Genomic DNA, 25,557 nt, shown 5'->3' with positions numbered 1-25,557 from the left:
TCCACCACCCTCTCCGTGAAAAAGAATTTCCTAAGTCTTCCTCCCTGCAACTTTAAGTTATGCCCTCTATTTTTACCATTTTCCCTTCTCTGGAAAAGATTTGGTTCTATATTAATATCTTATCTTTTAAGTATTTAAATGTCTAAAAGTACCCCAGGAGATGACTCCTCCCAGTCAAACTCTAGTACAAGGCAATTAGGCAGATGGTCCAATGGCAAACCAAATCCTTAATCAAAATTCAAATGGTCCACTAGCAAGCTAAATCCTTAAGCTCACTATACCAGTGGATCCCAACCCTGTCCTGGAGGACCACCAGGTGAATATGCAAGGAGCAGATTTGCATTCCTGGAACCTCCATTATATGCAGATTCTCTCATGCATATTCATTAGGGCTATCCTGAAAACCCGACTGGCCTGGTGGTCCTTCAAGACAGGGTTGGGAACCACTGCACTATATTACAGAGCTGAGTAAAGATACAGGATTTTCTAGAACACAGAATTTGCAAACCTCAATTGCTAAAAAGTCAGGCTGGAAACAATTTTCCTGCACTTGCAGAGTATCCCTAATTCAGCAGAGAACCAAGCAGATAAGAACCAAAAACCTCCCAAGAAAGTAAAGAAAAAGAGGGTTTTTAAAAAAAAATTAAAATGTATTTATTTTACTAAAAGTAGAAGACTGAATGGAGAGGGAGGGTATTGGATTCTATACGTAAAGCAAAAAACAGGGATATAGAACTCAGGATCACTTTAGCTCCTAGAGATTTGCAGTGCTAAAAAAACACATGTGCTCCCACCAAGGCTTTGTCCCAGGAAAAGAAAATACCCCAGGAGATGACTCCTAGCCTGAAATAACTACTTACACATGTACATACTGTATAACTACACAAATTTATAAAAGCTATTTCTGTAGGTATCTCACAAAGAAAATGCTTTACAAAACTACATTAAAAGGAAAAATCACAACAGTAAAACTAAACGCTAAGCCACAAAAGTGTCCTGCATTTACAGTCAAATACACTAACCCCCTCCCCCTTTCCGTGATAGCAGCGGTTATTAGCGCAGGGAGCCGCGAAGAATGCTCCGCGAGTCCGCGCTGCTCTCGAAACTCATAGGAATTCTATGAGCATTGGGAGCCGTGCGGGTCATTCAGCGCGGCTCCCTGCGCTAATAACCGCTATCGCGATTTAGTTAAAAAAAAAAAGAGGGGGGGGGGGTTAGTGCGAGAGCACATAATGCACGTTCAAATCCATAAATGCGTGCGTAAACTCTTTGCGCAGGCTCCTGATGCCGCACACACGAGGCCTTGCACACAGCGGCTATGGAAGCTCTTTCTTTAGGAATTTCCAAGGACGGATCCTGCACCCTTCGAACAGGAGGCCATCAACAAAGTCGAAGCAAACCCGACGTACCACCATCTGCAAATGCGGTGAGAAGCGCAACGGAGGAAACCTATAGTTAACAATCGATCCTCTTTTCTTCCCTTCCCCTTGAACTTGTCTTTAAGGTCTCCGGCAACAAATCCCGGAGTTTTCCTCCCCCCCCCCCTTCTGACACACCTTCTGTCCCCGTCCCGCCGGAAACAGGAAGTAACGCCATAGGGGGCGGGGCGTTGGGGGGAAGGAAAGCTACGGGGCCTGCTTCAGGCAACCTGTATGAATTGCTGCTGGTGCCGGCGACGTCAAAGACAAGTCTAAAGGTAGGATGCGATGCGGGGCGGGGGGTAGTTTGAAAATGAGGGTGAGACATCGAACCGCGCTGTGGCAGGAAGGAAGAAAGTGGAAGCGATAGGGAGAAATGCCAGACTTGGGAAAGAGGGGGAGGGGATGGGTCGCCGGTCGCGCGTTTAGAGTGCTTGCTCGTCGTGTGAAAGCAGCCAAATGCGCGAGACTTGATATCTCTGTGTATGTACACAAGCAATCATTTTGTTGTTGTGTTTATATAGAGCCCTATATTAAAGGCAGCAATGGTTTGAATCTTTGTTTTAAAAAAATTCACCTGTCTCTAATGATCCTCCACTATCCCATTCCCCCCAGCTGCCGCAGCCTCCCATGCTTCTCAAAACAGCTTCAACATTTGATCAGCAATTCATGCAGGAAACATAGTAGTATCTCAAGGGAGCAGTGAGGAAAGATATTATTGTTAATCATTTGACATTCAATTCTTGCTTGGATGAAGAGGTGCTAACCTCTTTTTTTTTTTTTTTTTTCTTCATCAGTGTTACATGTGTAGAAGGAATTCTAGTTCCTCTGTATTAATTATTCCTTGTACCATTGACCCTTTGTGATTCTCGTAACCACACCCCATTGGTATATAGATCACTCTTTTTCACTCTTTGTAGAATTCACAGTAGGGAACACCCTTGCCAGTAGTTTTTCTACCTGTATGATTGGATTTAATCATGAATTGCGTCAGTAATGATTTTAATCACCTGAAACAACCACATCAGAGAAATATAAATTTGGAAAATCAGGGGCAACAACTTAGATTGTGAGTCCACTAAGGGCAGATAAAGTATCAATATACAAGTCAAACCTCGGATAGAGAGTAACGTGGTTTACGAGTGTTTTGCAAGATGAGCAAAACATTTTCTTAAATTTTAACTTGATAAACGAGCATATATATACACGTGTGTCACGTCAAATACACACAATATATGCGTGTTGCATCATTGATCATGTCTGAACGTAATACATGCACCTGCAGTTCAAGCACGCACAACATATGCACATCTCACGCTGAGCGCAGCTGAACATAATAAAAGCATCACGCCCAATTCACCCACAGTGTTTGAAATGAGTGAGATCTTGCAATACAAGTACATTCAGTACTGTATTTTATATTAAAGTTTTTGGGATGTGGAATTTCCATTATTTCCTAAGGGAAATTTGCTTTGATATACGAGCGCTTTGGATTATGAGCATGCTTCTGGAATGAATTATGCTCGCAAACAAAGGTACTGCTGTATAATATGTAAGCCATTTTGATTGTACCACTGAAAGGTGGTATATCAAATGCATGACTCATTAAGTCGCAACAGAAGCTCACTGATTCTTGCTCCGGATGCAGTGGTTTAGTAGAATTTTGAAAATCAGTCACAGGCTAACTGTTCAAATATTTTATGAGAATTCCTTTTTATAATAACAATGTAACAACGTTTATGCCCAAAGAAGGGAATTGGCAACTCTGTGAGAAAGGGAGGAAATAGAAAAGGTAGTTAAAACTATGGAATTTATTTGAGATGGTTAAATAAAGAAGGCAAAACATCTCGTCATCTTATTTGATCATTGCATAACATTGAATAGATTTTGTTGCTGAACATGCCGGTGAAGAATGTTTTCTAAATTACCCTACTTAGGGCTCCTTTTATGAAGGTGCACTAACGTTTTTAGTGCACGCACAGGATTATCACACGCTATAGCACTCGCTTGCTGTAAAACTGCTGTTAAAGGAGCCCTTAGTTTCATAAGTGTATAAGTACATAAAAGTTTCTGCACTGGGACAGACCAAAAGTTTATCAAGCCCAATATCCTGTTTCCAACAATGATCAATCGAAGACACAAGTACCTGGCAGAATCCCAAAAGAGTAAATAGATTGCATGTTGCATATTTTGGGCACAAGCAGTAGATTTATGTGCAAACCTCTTTTAAACCCTGCTATGTTGCCAACTTTGTTCACGTTCTCTGGCAAGAAATATTGGAGCTTAATTATACCTGAGTGAAGAAATGTTTTCCCTAATTTATTCTAAATGCATTACTTCCCCACCCCCACCTTTACAAAACCACAGAAGCAGATTTTAACGCAGGCCGGCACACTGAATGCTCTGTGCTGCTCCCAATGCTCATAGGAACTCTTTGAGTGTCGGGAGCAGTGCAGAGCATTCAGCACGCTGGCCTTTGCTAAAAACTTCTGCAGTTTTATAAATGGGGGGAGGGGTAATAATCAACCAAGTCACTCCTTATTGCATGTATGATTTTATAGACCTCTTTTGTATCTCTCCTCAGCCATCTCATCTTTAAACTGGAGCCCTAACCTTTTTAGCTTTTCCCCACAGGGAAGTCATTCCAACCCTGTGTTACGAGAACTGGTGGCAGCCATTCAGGGAGTGTCTCAGGGCTAGGCAGGAGTGCAAAAAGTTCACTCCTGCCCAGTACACTTCTGGGCCGTGAGAACTCGAGTCAGCCATTCAGGGAGGTGCTTAGTGTGGGGCAGGAGCACAGAAAGCTCGCTCCTGCCCGGTGCACTGCTGGACCACCAGGGATTCAAGTTTCCAAGTTTTATTTAAAATTTGATTGATCATCTATCCTGGATTCTAGGCGATATACAATAATAAAAAGGGGAGTACAAAAGTTAAGCCAAAGACAAGCAAAATACTTAGACACAACATACAATTAAACGAGAGGGAAGAGGGATGAACTACAATAAAATCTAGGTACATGGGGGGGGGGAGGCAGAAGGGAAGTAAAAAATTGTGAGTCGGCCTGGACAGGAGACAGGAGGAATCCCTCCTGTTCCAGCCTATCGCTAGACCACCAGGTCATATGGCAGGCTCAGTGGAGGCATACAGGGCAGGGAGGTGGGACTGGGTACAGGGCCTGGCAGAGCAGGGAGTGAGGGGCACATGACAGGACACATGAATATTAACAAACACACACCAAACCCCCCCCCCAAAAAAAAAAAAAAACTCAGCTTATATTCGAGCCAACCCTTTTTTCCCTCAACTTATATTCGAATCATCTTGAATTCGAGTATTTACCGTAATCAAATTTCTCTTAGATTTACTATGAAGGGGTGCTGAAAAGTTATGAACCCAACCAACCAGGTTCTTAAATGCTGAGTGTTATTTTGTCAATGTAGCTATAAAGAGTGTGCATCTTATTTTGTTAAGTGCCAATTTGCAGAAATGAAATTCTATGTTTTTTTCAGATCATTGATTGAACCGTATCCACGTAGTTCTCTTCTTGGTTGGGCTGAGAACTTTTCAGCGCCCCCTCGTTTACATAGTAGGAGTTGGGGTAGGACATTAGAAAAATAGTCACAGGTGTGGTATACTGATGCCACAGATCTGGGTACAACTCTGGTCCCCTTGTTGGGCAGATTGGACCATACTAGGCTTTATTTATCATCATTTACTATGTTACTGTGCTCTAACATATTATATTTGATGTGTTTAAAAAGCTATGTTTATGGGTGCAAAATTTTTCCAGTAATATTACCTCTAAAACAGAACCCCATATGGACAACAAACCTCCCCTCTGCAACACTAACAGGCTTTAATTTCACACACACACAAGCCAATCACACAACAGGTAGTAACAGGGAAAAAGAAAGGTGGAGAAAAAGCCTCAGTTCAGCTTCATCTGGCAAAAAACTCCACCTTTCAAGGCTAACCTTGTACTCCAAAATATAGAACCAGTAGAAAAAGCTCTATGGTAGCCTGCAGGGAGATGTTACAAAACACACCGGGACACACAGCCGTCAGTTGTGAAAAAATGGGTAAATCAGCACTGTAGCAAAGTAGTCCAGGATTCAGCATGGAACACAGCAAAAAAAGAGAACAACTTAGCTGCTACGGCATCCAGGATCTCTCAGTCCTTCACCTCCTGGGCCCTGCAGCCACTAAACCCGACGGGGAACCCTCCGTTTCGCTCTGGTTGCTGCGTCAGGGGTTTCAACTTCACTGCTTCTCATACGCTTCTCATACGGTGGAGTTTTTTGCCAGATGAAGCTGAACTGAGGCTTTTTCTCCACCTTTCTTTCCTTTCTTTTTCCCTGTTACTACCTGTTGTGTGATTGTCTTGTGTGTGTGTGTGAAATTAAAGCCTGTTAGTGTTGCAGAAGGGAGGTTTGTTGTCCATATGGGGTTCTGTTTTAGAGGTAATATTATTGGAGTTTAACTGACCCTTTTCCTGAGAGTATATGTATTAGTGGGTGTAAAATTTTTCCCCCAGTTACATCAATTGTCTCTCTTCTCTGGCTGTCCATATTTTATGGAGTACAACTAGAGTTTTCTTTCCATTTTAAAAGTTCTTTATATTTCCCTCAGGGCAGGATGCACAAAGCCTGGCAATCCACTAAAAAAAATACCAGGGTGGGAGCGATTTTGTTTTACCATACTATGCTCAGCACAAATAGCATACAAATTATATGCTTGCTATTTGTGCTGAGCAGCTCGGTAAAAGGGAGAGGAGAAATGCCTAGCACCTGTGCAGAAGAACAAATTGGTAGGCACAGCTCTTCTACATAGGGTGGTGGATACATGGAACGCGCTACCGGAGGATGTGATAAGCAGAAGCACACTACAGGGCTTCAAAGAGGGTCTGGACAGGTACCTGGAGGACAAAGGGATTGAGGGGTACAGATAGGAGTAGAGGTAGGTAATAGGGATAGGATTAGAGGCAGTTACAAAATTAGTCATGGACACTGTTCAGGCAATTAGGCCTGATGGGCCGCCGCGGGAGCGGACCGCTGGGCAGGATGGACCTCTGGTCTGACTCAGCGGAGGCAACTTCTTATGTTCTTATAGGCCCAGTACAGCTTCCGATTGCTGGAGATCAGAAGCAGGTTTTAAAAAAAAATTTCTGACTTGCCTGGGATCAAACCCAGACTCTCAGGCTGTTGAGGCAGGAGCTCTAACCACTGAGCTACTCACCACACTTGTATATGGCTGTGCTGAGTTCTGATAAGCAGCAAAAAAAAAAAAAGAGGTCCCAGGCTGGATGGTATTTTTTTGTGTGTGTTTGCTGCTGCTCAGCTCAGCTGTGTACAAGTGTGGAGAGTGGCTCAGCGGTTAATGCTCCTTCCTCAGCAGCCTGAGGTTGTGGGTTTGATCCTGGGCAAGTTTTAGAGTGATTTTGGATGCAGTTATTGTGCATATGTTAAGTGAGTACCGTATTTTCACGCAAATAACGCGCACCCGTATAAAACGCGCACACGGGTATAGCGCGCAGAAATCACGATGATATGTACAAAAACTTTGGTATACCGCGCTCACGGGTATACCGCGCATGCTGCCCGACGCTCCTTTCGCCCGCCCTGACTTTCCGTGCGCTGTCCCGACTCTCCGTTCACCCCCCCTGACTTCCGTGCACTGTCCCCCCTTGAAGGTCTGTCCCCATCCTGAAAGCCTGATGCCCCCCCCCCGACGTCCGATACATCCCTCCCCCCGAAGGACCGCCGACTCCCCAACAATATCGGGCCAGGAGGGAGCCCAAATCCTCCTGGCCACGGCGACCCCCTAACCCCACCCCGCACTACATTACGGGCAGGAGGGATCCCAGGCCCCCCTGCCCTCGACGCAAACCCCCCCCCCCCCAACGACCGCCCCCCCCAAGAACCTCCGACCGCCCCCCCAGCCGACCCGCGACCCCCCTGGCGACCCCCACGACCCCCCCACCCCCCTTTCCCGTACCTTTGGTAGTTGGGCCAGAAGGGAGCCCAAACCCTCCTGGCCACGGCGACCCCCTAACCCCACCCCGCACTACATTACGGGCAGGAGGGATCCCAGGCCCTCCTGCCCTCGACGCAAACCCCCCTCCCCCCCAACGACCGCCCCCCCCAAGAACCTCCGACCGCCCCCCCAGCCGACCCACGACCCCCCTGGCGACCCCCACGACCCCCCCACCCCCCTTCCCCGTACCTTTGGTAGTTGGCTGGACAGACGGGAGCCAAACCCGCCTGTCCGGCAGGCAGCCAACGAAGGAATGAGGCCGGATTGGCCCATCCATCCTAAAGCTCCGCCTACTGGTGGGGCCTAAGGCGCGTGGGCCAATCAGAATAGGCCCTGGAGCCTTAGGTCCCACCTGGGGGCGCGGCCTGAGGCACATGGTCGGGTTGGGCCCATGTGCCTCAGGCCGCGCCCCCAGGTGGGACCTAAGGCTCCAGGGCCTATTCTGATTGGCCCACGCGCCTTAGGCCCCACCAGTAGGCGGAGCTTTAGGATGGATGGGCCAATCCGGCCTCATTCCTTCGTTGGCTGCCTGCCGGACAGGCGGGTTTGGCTCCCGTCTGTCCGGCCAACTACCAAGGTACGGGGAAGGGGGGTGGGGGGGTCATGGGGGTCGCCAGGGGGATCGCGGGTCGGCTGGGGGGCGGTCGGAGGTTCTTGGGGGGGGGCGGTCGTTGGGGGGGAGGGGGGGTTGCGTCGAGGGCAGGAGGGCCTGGGATCCCTCCTGCCCGTAATGTAGTGCGGGGTGGGGTTAGGGGGTCGCCGTGGCCAGGAGGGTTTGGGCTCCCTTCTGGCCCAACTACCAAAGGTACGGGGAAGGGGGGTGGGGGGGTCGTGGGGGTCGCCAGGGGGGTCGCGGGTCGGCTGGGGGGGCGGTCGGAGGTTCTTGGGGGGGGCGGTCGTTGGAGGGAGGGGGGTTTGCGTCGAGGGCAGGAGGGCCTGGGATCCCTCCTGCCCGTAATGTAGTGCGGGGTGGGGTTAGGGGGTCGCCGTGGCCAGGAGGGTTTGGGCTCCCTTCTGGCCCGATATTGTCGGGAAGTCGGCGGTCCTTCGGGGTGGGGGTGCGAGTGGTCCTGCCGGGGGGGGGGGATGTATCGGACGTCGGGGAGTCGGCCGGGCAAGAGGGCTTGGGCTCCCTCTTGCTCCGATCGTGGATGCGGGTGCGGGTGGGAGCGCGTGCGAGCGGTCGTTCGGGGTGGGGGTGCGAGCGGTCCTGCTGGGGGGGTGAATCGGGCGTCGGGCGGGGTGGGAACTATGTTTTAAAACTTTTGTATACCGCGCTCACGCATATAATGCGCGAGGGGTATGCGCGGTAGGTAAAAACGCGTATAACGCGTGCGTTATATGCGTGAAAATACGGTATATATCCCACGTCTAACAGATGAACAGGACTTACACTCAAATAACAGACGTACTAATGAGCTCCTTGTAATGCATTTGAATAGGATTCTTGGTGACTGTTACTGTGATTGGTAAATGCCCCCGAGACCCCTTTTGAGCATCAGAGGCTGAGCTGCCTTGCAAGTAAGACTGACTATAACCAGTCTTACTTGCACAACAGGCTTTTGAGCATTGGGGCCTTAGTGAGGTGTGGCTTCATAAAAGTTTGTGGCAGCGTAGTAATGAGTTGTCATATTTGTTGAAAGATGCTGGTGTTAATATACTCATATATAGTGAGACAACTTTAGTTTAGTAGTTTGATCACTAGTACTAAATAAGATGGATTGTTGCAATACTATCAATTTTGGCATTTCTAAAAATTCCCACAAAAAATTGCAATTTAACTAATTTTTGGTTTGAAACTGTTTGGCAGGGTGACCCCATTCTTATTTTTTTATAATACTACATTGGTTTCCAGTGAAGGCAAGAATACTTTCCCCAACTACTGAAGTCATCATCAAAGTTCCTGACCAGCCATGATCAGAGCATAGACCACAGAAGTTTGCCTGGTACTGGCTTTGCATTTTGCCTAGTACTGGCTTTGCATTTTAATTACTGGAGTTGCCATCTAAGCACTGCTAAGTTTGTTTGGTTCAATTTTTTTTCCATACAGAATTCCTTTGTGTTTACAATTAGGAAGATTCAAAACATCAAATATATACATGCTGCATTAATGGAAGAAAATCTTAATTTTATGTACTTTATTTATTTCTAAAATTTCTAAACCGCTATAACTTAACAGTTAATAATTAAAACATTCACAGTAGTTCATGGACAGCATATTTACAAAATGCATTCAAATAACATTGCAATTTACATAGTAATTTAATCCACTTAAAATAATGTCAAAAGCTCAATGAATTTACATGTTAACCCTCCCCATTAAATAAAGTGCAACAATCGCAGTTCAGGATTCTTACTAAATATGCCTACTAACATAATTTCAGAGAAAAGAATCCACAAACAGTTGTGTCTTCAACATCTTTCTAAACTGTAAACAGTCAGAACAGGTTCTCAGGATTCCAAGGAGGGAATTTCAAAATTTTACCCCTGCCATGGACAACTTTGTCGCTCTAGATTTAGCATACCGGACATTTTTCTCCATCATGGAAGTTAATTTCATAATACCCTCAGACCTTAGATTCCTCCTCAGCTGATACACCTCTCACAGAAATTGAAAGTTCAAAGGAACAGATCCATACAAGCTCTGATGTATCACTGATAACATTTTATAACAAACTGTTTGCGACACTGGTAAATTGAAAATAACAGCTGAAATGCAAAAGTTGCAGAGATAAGAGAAAAACAAGAGAGAGAGAGATCAAAGTAAATTATTTAGAGAAAACCCAACTAAGGGAACTGAGAGAAAATATCTGTATAGTGAAACACCCATCACCCAAAGCTAAAATAGAAGGTTCATTTAGAGCACATCCAAGAAGCAGAATGATTTATACAGGAGAATTTGTAATGGACAAATATTTTAGTTATAGGATGGCCTGAAGTAACAACAAAAGAACTGGAAGAGCCTTGGCCAAGATGGAATGACCAACTTTTGGCTCAGACAGTGAATATCTCTTCACCAAGACTTGGCAAACTGCAAAATCAATTGATCAGTTAACCAGATTTGACACTACAAAATGGCCAATAACAAGAACGATGCTTGTATTGCCAAAGAGAAATGCAAGTACCCTTCCCAAAAATTGCAGGCTGATAACTTATTTCTTAGAATTTATTAATAGGATTTATTACCTGCTTTTATGAAGAGGTTCACCCAAGGCAGTATACAGCTGGTACAGTTTAACATAAAACTTGTAATTTTGTTAACAGCATAATGGTAAAATAAGCATTAACTTAGTCAATAAAATAAACATGGAAATAGAAAGTTGAAACCTCTAATAGGACTAACATGCAATAGAATCAGAAATGAGAAGACATGAAATGAGTAGTGTAGTAGTAGCAGTAGAAATGTTCACATTTAACAGCACTATAGAGCAATCGTATAACAAAAATATTTATTTATTTAAAGTACTTATGCACCACTTATAACCTAAGTAGTTAACATTCAGGTGTTCAAGTACCTGGGGCAATGAAGTTTTAAATGACTTGCCCAGGGTCACAAGGAACAGTGCTGGGCTTGAACCTGCATCTTATCACTAGGCCATTCCTCCACTGACATGATAAATGTCAGTACAATAGAAATGATGCTATAGTGAAACATCTAATAAGCACACATTAGAACAGTGGTCTCAAACTCAAAACCCTTTGCAGGGCCACATTTTGGATTTGTAGGTACTTGGAGGGCCTCAGAAAAAATAGTTAATGTTTTATTAAAGAAATTGCAATTTTGCATGAGGTAAAACTCTTTATAATTTATAAATCTTTCCTTTTGGCTAAGTCTTAATAATAATATTGTAATTTATAAGCTAAAGAGACATATGATCAAGAAACTGTTTTATTTTACTTTTGTTATTATGATAAACATACCGAGGGCCTCAAAATAGTACCTGGCGGGCGCATGTGGTCCCTGGGCTGCAGGTTTGAAACCACTGCATTAGAACATTTAAATAACATAGATAAGATATTTCATGGTATTGTAAGAACAGCATTAGAATACTGTGGAGCTGAGAGGCTAAGTGCAAATATATTAATGGAGACAAGATGGGTTGTGCAGTCAATTGAATAAATAGATGGGGTGGCTAAACTGGAAACAAATTCTATATACAGTTAAATAAGATATGAAGAAGTGGGCTAAGTTACAGTGTGTGTACCAAGCTAGACCAGGTGTTGAGTGAATGGGTAGTCACCATGGCCCTGATTCTGCAAAGCGCGCCTAAAGTTAGGCACAGTTTGGGCATCCAAGATAGGTGTCCTTTGTAGAATTGCGCTCAGTGACGTTCAGCACTGTTTAGACGTCCAATTTTTGAGATGTCCTTTAGAGAATTGGATTTTAGGTGAGAGTTAGACGTCCAAATGTCCTTAATGTTATAATATTTTATTATTATGACGTTATTAGAATGGCAATTTTATGGTGTTTTTCGTTATAATTGTGATACTGGGAGTTGGATCTGTTTAATGCTTTTGTTTTTTTCTCTTTCATCAGAAAAAGTGACTGGAATTCGAAACAGCAACATTAGGGTAGAAGGCTGTAGGTTTAACCAGTGAGCTACACAGTGAGCTAGCAAGTTGCATAGCAATTGTAAAACTAGGTCCTATAGGCATTGTAAAGGAGGTCTACTTCTGAGCATAGTTTGGGCTTCAGATTAGAGGTCTGCACGGGAACGGGGATCGCGGGGATCCCGCGGGTCCCGCGGGTTCCCCCCCTGGCCCACGGGACTCCCACGGGGACGCCCCCTGGCCCACGGGACTCCCACGGGGATGCCCCCCTGACCCACGGGACTCCCACGGGGACGCCCCCTTGCCCACGGGACTCCCACGGGGATGAAAACAACCTACCTAAATTCTGGCGATGCAAGCATGCAGCTTACAAGTCTGGCGTCGCGTCGGGAAATAGCCATGTTGAGCAGTGAGCTCAGCACGTACACAGATGAAAGCCTTGCTTGCTGATTGGTCCGGCGGCCCCGCCCCACCGTGCCGCCGGACCAATCAGCAAGCAAGGCTTTCATCTGTGTACGTGCTGAGCTCACTGCTCAGCATGGCTATTTCCCGACGCGGGCATTAGGCTGTTTTTTGTCATTTCGGGTGGGGGATGGCAGCGGCAGCAGCAGCCTGAAAAAGAAATCATCCTGGCCGGGTTCGGTGTCATGCTCCGGAGCTTCTACAGCCTTCCTATCTCCCTCTCCCTTCTACCTGCGGCTCTCTTCGGCAACTCAGCAGCAACGATCGACACAAGCTTCTGGCGTCGGGGCCTACCCTCTGCGAGTCCCGCTTGTTTCAACTTCCTTTTTCCACAAAGGTGGGACTCGTAGAGGGAAGGCCTCGATGTCGGCAGCTTGTCTTGATCACCGCTGCTGACGAGTTGCTTAAGAGAGCCGCGGAGCAGGGGGGTGTTGCCAGGTGCAGGTAGAAGGGAGAGGGCCAGATGCAGGACTCGTGGGTGAGGGAGGAGAAGAGAGAGGGGAGAGAAACAAAAGGAAATATTTCATACTGGGCTGGGCCGGAGTGGAGAGAGGGTGGAAAGATTCTGGCTACAGGGTGCAGTAACAAAGGAAAAGGGGGGGAAGCTGAAAATGGAGATAGTGACACAAAGAAGAGAAAGGGTAAGCAGGACCTTCTGAATAAGGATAGAGATACAGAGGGGACATGAAGAGGAGGTGAAATAGAGACATAGAAGTAATGCTGAAAAAGTGTGTGTGGGGGGGGGGGGAGATAAAGACATTGAAAGGGCAAATGGTGAATATGGGGTAAAGACAAGGACAGAGACAAATGAAGATTCTGAAAAAGTGGTGAGATACGGATATAGGTGAGATGGACACAAAGAAGGGTGATGCTGGAAAATAGGTGGAATGGTAATTCTGACAGACACAGAAGGGAAATGCTGGATCAAGGAGAGATGGGGCTCAGGCTGGATGGAATGAGGAGAAATGCCTTGTTGGCCCGGAACTTCCTCTCCTACGTCAGAATTGACGTCAGGGAGCGGAATGCTGGTCAGCGCGACGCTTCTGCAGGGAAAGCTTGGGACAGCGGTGGCTTGGGGACTATTCCCCGATGGCGGTGGCAGCAAACCGAGTGGCTTGGGGGAGGGCACGGAGAAAGAAAGAAAGGGGGCAGACAGAGAGACAGAAAGAAGGGGGAACAGGGAGACAGAAAGAAAAAGTTGGGGGAGAGAATGAGGTCTGGAGGAGAGGAAACATACAGGAGGCTGAAAGAAAGGAAGAAAGATTGGATGCACAGTCAGAAGAAGAAAGTGCAACCAGAGACTCATGAAATCACCAAACAGCAAAGATAGGAAAAATGATTTTATTTTCAATTTAGTGATCAAAATGTGTCTGTTTTGAGAATTTATATCTGCTGTCTATATTTTGCACTATGGCTCCCTTTTACTAAACCGCAATATTGTTTTTTAGCGCAGGGAGCCTATGAGCATTGAGAGCAGCGCGAGGCATTCAGCGTAACTCCCTGTGCTAAAACCTACTATTGTGGTTTAGTAAAAAGGGAGGGGGTGTATTTGTCTATTTTTGTATTTTGTTACCGAGGTGACATTGCATAGAGTCATCTGCCTTGGGAAATGTATATGGCAGATATCTTTGTTTTGTGTTCAAAAGAAAAGGAAATGCATTTCTGGTTTTATTTCTACAGTGTTGAAGTACTTGTTGGCCCTTGCTGTGACTGGTGGGGATCCCCAAGCACCGCCAGCAGAGGACCTCCTCTAGAGATGGTCAGAACTCCCCTCCACCAAGCGCAGCAGTCGCTGGCAGCATCCATGAGCCACTGAGGTGCCAGCATCTGTGACTCAGGGACGCTACTGCTGCCTGCCAAGCTTGGCAAAAGGGACCCCAGGCCAACTGCAAAGGAAGTCCTCAGCTGACAGTTTGTGGGTTCTCATCAGCTGAGTATTTATATTTTATATTTACATTAGAGGTTCTGGTAGAAACCCATTTACAAAGTATGTATTCTTCCCAATTAATATTTCCAAATTAATAGTCTCTTTGCTTATTTGTAAATGGGTCTCTACCAGAGCCTTTAATTCAGTAGCATAATTAAATAAAATAACTATTTCTGAAGTTTATAGGGAAGGATGGTGACGGAGGGGATTCCTCGCGGGGACGGGTGGGGACGGAGGGGATTCCTCGCGGGGACGGGTGGGGACGGAGGGGATTCCTCGCGGGGACGGGTGGGGACGGAGGGATTCCTCACGGGGACGGGTGGGGACGGAGGGATTCCTCACGGGGACGGGTGGGGATGGGTGGGATTTTGGCGGGGACGGGTGGGATTTCTGTCCCCGCGCAACTCTCTACTTCAGATAGACCTGAGTTCTATGGATAGAACTTAGGCACAGTTTGGATGTCCTTAAAGCAATTTGCTAAATAGCTCTCTGGGTTTTTATTTTTGCTTTTTTAAGCTCAAAATACATTTAATAAGACACCACATAAACAGGGCACATCAAAACAGATATATTGCATGCAAAACTTTCTATTTTTGTGGACAAACAGCAATGGTATTTGCTAATTAGAGGAAAAGATCCATTAACTGAAGCACAGCACATGAAAAACACAGCTTTAGGTTTCTTGCTAAAAATCTTCCCTTTTTTTCTGCCTAAACAGTGCTTCAATGAGATCATTATTGAAAGCAAGGAGAGCACAAGAAAAAGTATATAGATTGCATACATAACTTCATTTGCAAAAGCTTAAAAACTGGGGGAAAAAAAAAACCCGGATATAGACCATAGCATGGCTTCTACTTCATTGCAAATGGAGGTGTGCAGCTGCTTAATGCTGACCTCATTGTGAGATCATCAAGGTGCACCTGCAAGATAGAATGCCGCAATTAAAATATGTGCTGGGATTTGAACCCATGACCTCTGGAAGATGGCTCACAGAGCTTTTACCTGGTGAGCCACAGCTGCTTCATTTCAGTCATGGGGGTTCCTGCCATGAGAGCTTAGTGATCCTAGCCATGTGAAGGTGAAAATACCTGACAAGATCATAGCTTAGCAGATCCCTAAGCTATCATATCAGATGTGAGGAAGAAAGACATTAGTGGAAGCTGCTGTGGCTCAATGGTAAAAGCCCTGTTCCCATCTTCCAGAGGTCATAGGTCAGGGGGAGCAGGTAGTAGAGGATAGGAGTGCTGGTCATTAAAGGGGGAGGGTGTGATAGGAGTGCTGGTCATTAGGTGGAGGAGGAGATAACAATGGTCATTAGTGGGGATAGCAGTGCTGGTCATTGGAAAGGGGGGGGGGGGAGAGAGAGCAGTGCCGGTTATGGGAAGGGGTGGAGGATAGCAGTGCTGGGCATCTGGAGGGGTGGAAAATAGCATTGTTGGTCACTGGGTGGGGAGGGGAGAAAAAAAGCACCATCATCCAAAGGAGGCTCAAATATAAACTGATAACCCCTTTTTGGCCCAAAAATCTCGGTTTATTATTGACTAAATATGGTACTAGCGCTGACAGCCGCAGGTATTACTAGCATTCTGACCAAAACAAGAAGTAAGTGTGAGGAGTAACCTTGTGGTTAGTGCAGTGAACTTTAAACCAAGGAACCCAGGTTCAAATCCCACGTAAATAAATATGTAAGCCACCTGCAAGCCTGAAGGCTATTGAAGTGTTGTACATTCAGATACAGAGGTATTTTTCTATTCCTGAAGGGCTCACAATTACAAAAACAATGAGTTGAACCAGTGTCCCTTGGTTTAAAGACGAGCTGTAACGAATAACATATTTTGCTATTAGGTTGAATAGGAATAATGAAAAATATTATTTGGCCAAATATGAATACAGGAAAGCTAGGGACCTCCCTCCACTTCAAAATCACTGAGCTCTGGAACAACCTTACCTCCCCTCTTTGGAACTTGAGCTCTCTCCAAGTTTTCCGCAAACATCTGAAAACCTGGCTTTTCTCAAAAATTGTAAGTCTCCCTCCAACTTAGGAATCAAGAAAACTCTTATATCTTAGCATCCCAAGTCCTCTAAATTTTCTTCACACTTCTACCTCTAACCCTCTGTTGTAGTTCCTTCCTATTTCTCCTACTGTAAACCGCGTCGAGCTCTACGAACGTGGAGATGATGCGGTATACAAACCTAAGGATTAGATTAGAGTACAAATAATGGGCATTGAGTTTTAACATAACAAGTAATAAAAGAAGCAATATGAAATCAGAGATTGTGTTTATTTCAGTAGGATTTGGCACAGTAGAGCCTTGTATTTTTTGTGTTCAAATTTAAATCATTATTTGGCCAAATAGGAATAATATATTTGGACATTATTCAGGTCAGAATCAAATAGAATATTCGGTACAGCCCTAGTTTAAAGTCCACTGCACTACCCCTCTGCTCTGCCTAGACATCTGTGTGGCCATTTTTCTCAAAATGATACCACATAGATGTCCTTCTCCCTGGATTTTTACCATTCATAAGCTGGAATGTTTTATTTTGGAAAATGGCTATTAATTTTGGACGTTCTCAGCACAAAAGCATTCATCTTGCAGCCATTTTCTCAAACAGAAAATCTGAATGTTTTTCTTGTTTGAAAATCGCTGTGTAAGAGGCAGATTTTTGGAATGTTGGAGTGCCTTTAAGAGTCTATCTATAATAATAAAATGTTAGTCGCGCATGCGCACTCTAAAGTCGTGTTCCCTGATCCGTCGCGGACATGAGAGTGTGCATGCGCGCTTATCACGCATCGGGCTTACCACCGCTGCAGCCAGCTGAGGTCTATGACGCAGCTCAGCCTCTTCAGACACCGCCGCTCCTCCTCTTCGGGCAGCAGGCTCCTCTCACGCACCCAGCGCCGCCGCTTGGAGGCCGCCGGGACAGAGCTGCGGCGCCGATCGCCTCCACCAGTCGGGCAGCCAGCCGCCGATCTCCAGCGGGCGGGGTATCGGAGGAGAGGGATCGCGGCCGCTCAGCGCCCCCACCGAGGAGCCCAGCAACTTTCCACCTGGGCTCTTTAACTGACCCCACCGCCCGGTGGCGATTCCAGCAGCGTGTGCAACAGTCTTCACACGCTGCTTCGGGCCCTTCTACTGCCCTGATTTGCTCTGCCGCGTCTCTGATGATGTCATTAGAGATGCGGCAGAGCAAATAAGGGCAGTAGAAGGACCCAAAGCAGCGTGTGGAGACTGCTGCACACGCTGCTGGAATCACCAGGTTTGTAGTTGGGCCCACGGGAAGGGAAAGTAGGGTAGAGGAAACGCTAATGCTGCTGCACAGGGAACTGGTGTGGGGGGAGGGAAATGGAGGGGGAGGGAATGCTGCTTTGGACAGACAGACAGAGGGAGGAAGGGAGACAGAAAGAAAAGAAGAAAGACACAGGGGCAGGGAGATACACAGAAAGACAGACAGGCAAAGGGGGCCAGGGACAGAGACAGACAGAAAGGACAGCGGGAGTCGTGTAAGGGGGGGGGGGGTGCGGGATGTGGCCGAGGGAACTTTTCCAATGGGTGCAACTGGGCAGCTGTCGGGAACCTCTGATCAGGGACAGAGCAAGGTAAGTGTATCATAGGGATAAGAAGGAGGAGGGGGGAGAAAAAGGAAGGGATGCCTACTGCTGGACAGGGGGAGAAGGAAAGAGGTGCTGATGGACGGGGGGGGTGAAGAAAAAGGAACAGAGGCCTAATGTTGGACAGGGGGAGAAGGAAAGAGGTGCTGCTGGACAGGGGTGAGGTAAAACAAAGGGAGAAGGGCTGCTGCTACATAAGGAGAGCAGTGAAAGGGTAGTGGTGGACACAGGGGAGGTAAAAGGAAGGGAGAATGGACAGGGGGAGCAGGCAAGGGGTGGTGATGGGCAGCCAAGGAAAAAGAAAGAAAGAAAGCGGCTAAGGAGAGAGAGAGAAAGAAATAAAGACAGACACACACACATATATTCTAGCACCCGTTAATGTAATGGGCTATAAGACTAGTATGAAAATAAAGATTGTATGAGACTGAGAATCCTTTGTTTTCACATGTCCTACTTTTCCCCTTTGACTGCTAAATGATTTTTTGATTATGCCTCTCCACATCACCACTCTTGTTTTATATAGCACTTCTTAACTCTTTGCCAGTTCTAGGATTAAGGATAGATGCATAACACAAAGAGCCTGAAGTTATATCACACCTGCTATTTGTAGATGACTTGAATCTCTACAATTCCTGTGATCAAAATTTAGCAGAACAACTTTGTTTAGTAACAAGCTTTTCAGATGACATCAAGACAAATGTGCTAAAGCTACTTTCCTAGGAGGTATGTTGTAAAGCTGAAAACATCTCTGTGCTGAAGAACTTGAACAAGAAGGAGTATATAAATATCTAGGAGTTGAGCAATAAACCAGCATAAAGTACTGAGAGAGAGGACCAGCAGATAGTACTACAAGAGAGTAAAATTGATACTGGTAAGTGTTCTAACATCAAAGAATAAAATACAAGCCATCAACCAGCTTGCAATCCCTGCACTTCGTATAGCTTTGGAATTGTGGAATGACCTCTTACATCCAATTTTTCCAAGATATTTACAAACAAGAAAACTCCTCTATGCTTGTGAAGTAGTCTATAAGAATCGGTGTATATTAAGACTATACATTTCTAGATTTGCAGAAAGGATGGCCCTCATAGAAGTAAATTACATGATAGAGTGTCATTATTGGCCTCCTGGCCTATTTAACAGCACAAATGGATCCAAATGCAGAAAAAAATACGGCTATTAAAATAGTCAGTGGTCTTCATCATAAAGCAAATAAGGACAGACTTAATGATCTCCATATGTGCAGTATATTTTGAAAGAAAGGCACGAGAGGGAAGATATGATAGAGACATTTAAGTATGTAAATGGCATAAATGTGTAGGAGTATAGTCTTTCAGTTGAAAGGAAGCTCTGGAATGAGGGGGATAGTAAGAAAGTGAAAGGGGATACACTCAAAGTAGGAACCAGTTATGGAGATTTAAAGTCTTGTATCCTACACCAGATTCTATATGGAAACTCAGCAGCCCCTCTCATCCAACTATTCTCTCCTGCTTGGTCGACATCAAAAAGAATCCTTAACAGAATCCAAATAAACCTGTCATCCACAAAATACCTCCACTACAAGCAAATTTTCCACTCTATGTTAACTTATCTGGAATGACCTACCAGAAGCCATCAGGAAAGAGACAAACTACACCACATTCTGAAAAATCCTGAAGACTCGCCTCTTTGACAATTAACTATCTTGATATCTGTATAGCACCTCCTACTTCTAGGTCCCTCCTCTTGCTTCTCTATGCCCCCTTCCCCTACTACTTTCCCCTTCCTCTTTGATAAAATGCTTCTATAAAATTTTCAAAGCGATATCAATAAAATACATAGGTAGAACATATAATAGACAAAAGTAACCCAAGGAAATACTTCTTCATGGAAGAGATGATATATTCATGGAATAGCCTCCTAATGGAGGTGGTTGTGATGAAAACTGGGGACAGGTACATAGGATCTCTAAGGGAGAGGAAGGGTCTTTATCTGCCTTCATTTTATGTCTCTATGAGAGCAAGTGTTCAGAATCTAGTTCCATCATTAAACTTTGGACAGGCATTCCGATGAGCAGAAGGAAAGTGAGAATCAACCTGTAAGTACAAGAATGGAATTGACAGACTATGCCAAGCAAAAGAAGAACTTCTTAAAGAAACAGATCAAAAGCACCAAGGAACATCCAGACTTGGGAATGAATGCTTGATTCTTGGACCCGACACAGTCTGTGTTTCGGTATAAAAGCGCCTGCCTCACGGGTCTAAAATAGCAAATATTTACAGCATCAGCAAAAAAAACCAAAATAATCATACTGTAAATAATTAAAAATATAAAAATAAAACAAACCATAATGATCTTTATAATAGATCATCAACATTGCATGTAAAAAATTATAAATATTACATATATGAAAGCAATATTATATAAACGTATGGACAAATGGTGCATTGATAAAAAAATGATTATGTATGAAAAATGTTGAAAAGCACTGACCCGTGATAATTGAAGAACCAGTATAATTTAACCTTGAGGTATCCATAACAACTTGAGTACATAAAATAATGCAACTGCCGTGCCGCCATGTTGCTGGAGTTATTTCAAATGTGAATGAAGTTGAGCGCTTAATAATAGTAAGTGCTTTTAAAGTCTTTTTGATGATTTCTTTGATGTGTATGATGGAGCAAACTTTGGGAACTGACATTATTATATTTTTTCAGATAATTTTGCCCTGATGCAGATCGCAAAACATGCATGTCGGCAGTTCACTACTACAGCTCAAGATAAGTTTTTCTAATTTAATTTTCAAGTTGAAATTATAAGAAATATGAGATATGAAATATATATGAATTTGTTTCTATATGAAGTATATATTGAGCTGATGAGGAAGCTAGCGTTGGAAATTATTACTCAACATGGAAGCTCGTTCCGTTTTGAGTGCTGCTTCTGAAGCTCTCTATAAGGAACAAAGAAAGTTTAAAAAAATAAAAGGGTAAAAGACAAAAAGGTTTTTCCACTCTTAAGTGGTATTTTGTCTGGCTATGTTTTATGAATTTGAATGGATCCAAGAATAAAGCATTCATTCCCGAGTCTGGATGGTCCTTGGTGCTTTTGTTGTTTCCTTATATTTTGTACTTCGACCTTCTCTTACATTCCTTTTTTTTAAAGAAGTAGATAGCAGACAAGGAAAAACAAATAGCAAATGCACAAGTGGGACAGCACTTCCTCGGATAACATGGACTTTCAGAGCCATTGCTTGTATCACCTAATAATGAAGATTGCATTAGAAAGAAAGGACAATGAATATTTTCATTTGAAACAGTACTCTTCACTAATTTTGCGCAGGTAATCCTTGATCTCCAGAAGATTTTTCAACCATCTGCACAGTATCAATTTAGCAACTTTGATGTCTCTGGAGATGCTTGTTTATGTTTCACCATTATCAATTCACAGTATTGCTCTTAGTTTCTCTTCTAATGTATATGATTTTCTCTTCAATTAACCACTTGCCATTTTTAAGAGTTATGAGCCAGAAATGTGTATCCATCATATGAGCCAGAACCACAAAACTTGCAATCACGTAAGTTATTTACATAATTGAGCTAAAGCCACAAAATATTCAGGAGCTATACTTGCAAATGCATTGTATCCGAATTCACGTTGTAATGGTGCACATGATTATTACAAGGGAGTGGTATTTAAAGTGCTACTCCAGGAATAGTATGTAGATCAAGCCTAGACACATGAATGATTAAGGAGAGGAGAACTGAAACCAAAGGATGAGCGATTAATAGTTGCAGCGAAAGGCAGCGGATTACAGTTGAGATGGTTCACAGCAAGCATAGAAAGAAATTAGTGCAACTGACATTTGTGGATTTTATAAGCAAGAACTTGAAATGATTACTGATCTCATAGATGGCTACGAAATGTTGATGGTAGAAAATTTTCATGCAGAAAGGCACAAAGAGGTGACATTTTATTCACTGTAAACTGTAAACAATTACATCACTATACTGGAAAAGCATTGGGATAACCTTAAGATAATTATGGAAAATGAAGAGGTTATGATAACCAGGCACATTCCCATCCAAACTGATTAAAAGTTTGTTGCACAAAAAACTGGACATTATGTAAAACGTAAGAATGCCAGAATAGTGTTAATCATAGAGGCTTTAGTCTAAATGAATACCCTATGAATCACATGGAGAGAGAAGATCCTGAAGTACCAAGAAAATATGGCAGAAAGATACAGAAATATTTCCCATTATGTTGGAGGTTCCAGGCTTGATTAAAAAAAAAGAATTTCCAAACACACCTATGGTGGTTATTTTAGAAACTATATTTATGCTTTAGCATCTGAAAACCAACATTTAGATATCTATATAGATTTTATAAAGACGATGGATATAAAGATATTGATAAAGATATGGATGTTTAAAACTGCAATATATCATATGGCAAGGAGGTATGGTCTGTTTGTGTTTGTGTTTGCAGAAAGGGAAGGGATGACCATGATCAAAAAGATGGAAGTCTATATTTAGACCTGGTGCTTGGCATGTCCATATTATAGAAAGATGCTCTGATGGAGTAAGGGAAATCACAGCTATTTTTCTGTCCCTGGAAGGCTCTCAATTTAAAAAGAAAAAAGAAGAGTTATAAACAGTTACAGCGGGATTTGAACTGGCAACTTGTTCCCAAGCAACTGCTCTGTTAAATGTCCATATAGAGGACTAACCCATATGACCATTTTATAACATGATTGTTCCTCTGCTGCTACAAAGACATCCACATTCTTTATTTTGTTCCATTCATAATTTGGACATTTCAAAATGCATATTAATGTTGGATATAGTCAGCACTTGAATGTCCATTTCTCATGTATTTAATTTAGAAAAGATTATATGTAGGCAGATCCTGCTCTAAATACATAAGAAATGGGTATCCATATGTGATGTGCAGACTTGTGCATCCATATTCTGAGTTGTATGTTCTCTCTAAAATGCCCATCTTACAAACACCAGAGGGAAGCTTTCTTTGGCATGATGCAAGTGTTATGATGAGCATTAGCAGTAAATTTAAGAGAGAGAGCATAGCCCACATACCCTGGTTTAGGAGTGAGGTTTACTCCTGTCATTGTATTCACAAAGCTAATCCAGTTGGAGAAATTGCTACCAAAGAAGGTTAGGTAAATTAAAAAACAAAATAAATTGTGGGCTAGTCCTTTAAAAAAAAAAAAAGTGTTAGTAATCAAATGCATTGACAAGCTTTGTTACTGTGTGTATAACTTTAGATTACCATATGTACTCGAATATAGGATGAGATTTTGGCCCCCAAAAAAGGGCCCAAAAATGGAGGTCTCGTCCTATATTCAGATCATCATCCAGTGACCCCTTGACACCCGGACTTCCTGCAGGCCTGTCGTTAGACTGGGATAGAAGGAATCACTCCCGTCCCGGCTGATACTAACAATTACTCCTCCTCCCTCCCTTCGTCATGTACCTTTTCCCTGGTGGTCCAGCAGTGTATCCCGCCTGAACTCCTCCTGCCAGTCTCGCAGCCAGTGGTGCATCTGGGCCGGAATGCAGAAGCGAGCTTTTTGAACTTCTGCCTGGCTCTGCGCTGCTCTATGAAAGGCTGCCGCCAGTTCTCGCAGCTCTCACGGCAGCTATTCAGGGAGTAGCACAGGGTCGGGCGGGAGCTTGAAAAGCTTGCTCCTGCGTGCCGGCCCGGATGCGCTGCTGGCCGCAAGATCAGCAGGAGGAGTTCAGCGCGGGATACGCTGCTAGACCACCAGGGAAAAGGTACGCGACGGAGGAGAGGGGGGAGGTAATTGTTAGTATCAGCCGGGATGAGAGACAGGAAGGATCCCTCCAGTCCCAGCCCTACCACTAGGTGGTTTTAATAAAAATAAACATTTTAATCATCTGACGTTCTCTGGAACTATGGTCTTAATGTATGTACATTTATTGAAGACCAGGCACATGCATTGGTAGCTATCTCTCCCCTCTGAAACAACTTTACAATCTGTGTATGCTCATCTACCCTTGAAATGTCTCTGTGGCAGAGGCCAGCCTCAGATCTGGAGCAGAGGAATTAGCAAGTAAGTACAGGATATCATGGATACAGTTAAGGGGAACAGTTAATCTGCTGGCTGGGTTGAAGGGCACAGGACAATCAAGCCATTGTGACATCACTGATGGGGTTGGCTCTTATTGGTAGAAAGAGAGGACAGGGTGCAGAGCCTGGCAGGGAGTGAGGGGGCTGAGTTCAGAACCTGGCAGGGGGACACTGGGTGCAGATCCTGGCAGGGAATATTAAGCCCCCATCTTATATTCGAGTCAACCATTTTTCCTCCTTTTTGGAGGGAAAATGGGGGTCTCAACTTATATTCAGATTGACTTAAATTCGAATATATACAGTAATTTGACTCCTTTTATCTCAAAGGTGTGGAACATTTAGATTCCATTATTTATCAATAGTAATTATAGTACCAGAATGAATAATAAGTTCCTGTATGAGTTAAAAGAAACATCCATTGTGTTATAAATATAAACACAGGTTCAGGAAATTTTAGGTCTTAGTAAACTTAGGGCTCCTTTTACCAAGGTGCGCTAGCATTTTTAGCACGTGCTAAAGATTAGCACGTGCAAACCATGCGCTAAATGAAAAATACTAACGCAAGCTCTATGGAAGCGTTAGCGTTTAGAGTGCGCAGCATTGGAGTGCGCGCTAAAACCACTAGCACACCTTAGTAAAAGGAGCCCTTAAAGTTTGAAATAAGATTTTGTTAAGTATACATGCATGTCTTCTCAAACTCAAACTGCAACACGAGCTTGATTCAAATTGTTTTCTGGTTTGATTTTAGAATTGCAGATGTGCTACTTAATAATGAAATTGAAGCTGAGAACGTGATTTGTCTGCCCACTCCATACTTGTTAATATCGCTTCTGTTGAACATGCTAGAAAATGCTTTATCCGAAGAGACTGGCTTTACACCTGGTATGTATCAACTGAGCTCAGAACAATTAAGGATTTTTTATCAATAAAGTGAGTTTTTGGAGAAGTTATGTTGCTAGATGGTCTCAACAAAACAGTCTGATGAAGTCGGTACAGCAGTTTCAAACACTTTGCTTTTCATCTTGTAGAAAAAGCTAATGGAGAAGAGTCTTCAGATGACTATAACAAATTGCTAATACAAAAATAATATTTAACCACATCCACTAATAAGATATATACATGGTCAAGTCACATTATTATGACCACCTGCTAATATCCAGAATAACCGCCTCTGGCAACACAGACAGTAGCCAGACGCCATGGATTGACTCAATAAATTGCTGGATGGTGGCTAGAGATATATGAAGCCATGTAGACTGCAGTGGGTCCGACAGTTGCAGATGGGTGCATGGTGGTGGATCAAGTCAAACATGTCGATTGAGGTGGTCCCAAATGTACTCAATTGGGTTAAGATCTGGGGAATTTGGATGCTAGGGAAATAGCTGGAAGTCTTGGTCGTTCTCTGCGAACCACTCAGGAACAATTCTGGCAGTGTGACATGTTGCATTGTCCTATTGAAAGAT

General features: G+C 43.9%; 1 protein-coding gene across 5 annotated transcripts in view; it reads left to right on the top strand.

The window, feature by feature from the left end:
* The first annotated feature begins 1,562 nt into the window (after positions 1–1,562).
* The window catches only part of ZBTB43 (zinc finger and BTB domain containing 43), a 116,018-nt gene continuing 92,023 nt past the window's right edge, over positions 1,563–25,557 (top strand). For 2 of the 5 annotated variants that reach the window (XM_033959981.1, XM_033959979.1), the window contains exons 1-3: positions 1,596–1,696; positions 20,698–21,322; positions 24,843–24,976. The gene's annotated coding sequence lies outside the window, so the exon portion shown is untranslated. Of the gene's footprint in view, positions 1,697–20,697; positions 21,558–24,842; positions 24,977–25,557 lie in introns of all 5 variants that reach the window. The other 3 variants (XR_004540766.1, XM_033959980.1, XM_033959982.1) reach the window with 3 other exon arrangements.

Source organism: Geotrypetes seraphini, chromosome 10 (assembly GCF_902459505.1).
Source record: "Geotrypetes seraphini chromosome 10, aGeoSer1.1, whole genome shotgun sequence".
Taxonomy (NCBI): domain Eukaryota; kingdom Metazoa; phylum Chordata; class Amphibia; order Gymnophiona; family Dermophiidae; genus Geotrypetes; species Geotrypetes seraphini.
The sequence above is the reverse complement of the archived record's forward strand: the minus strand, read 5'-3'. Positions and strand labels throughout refer to the sequence as shown.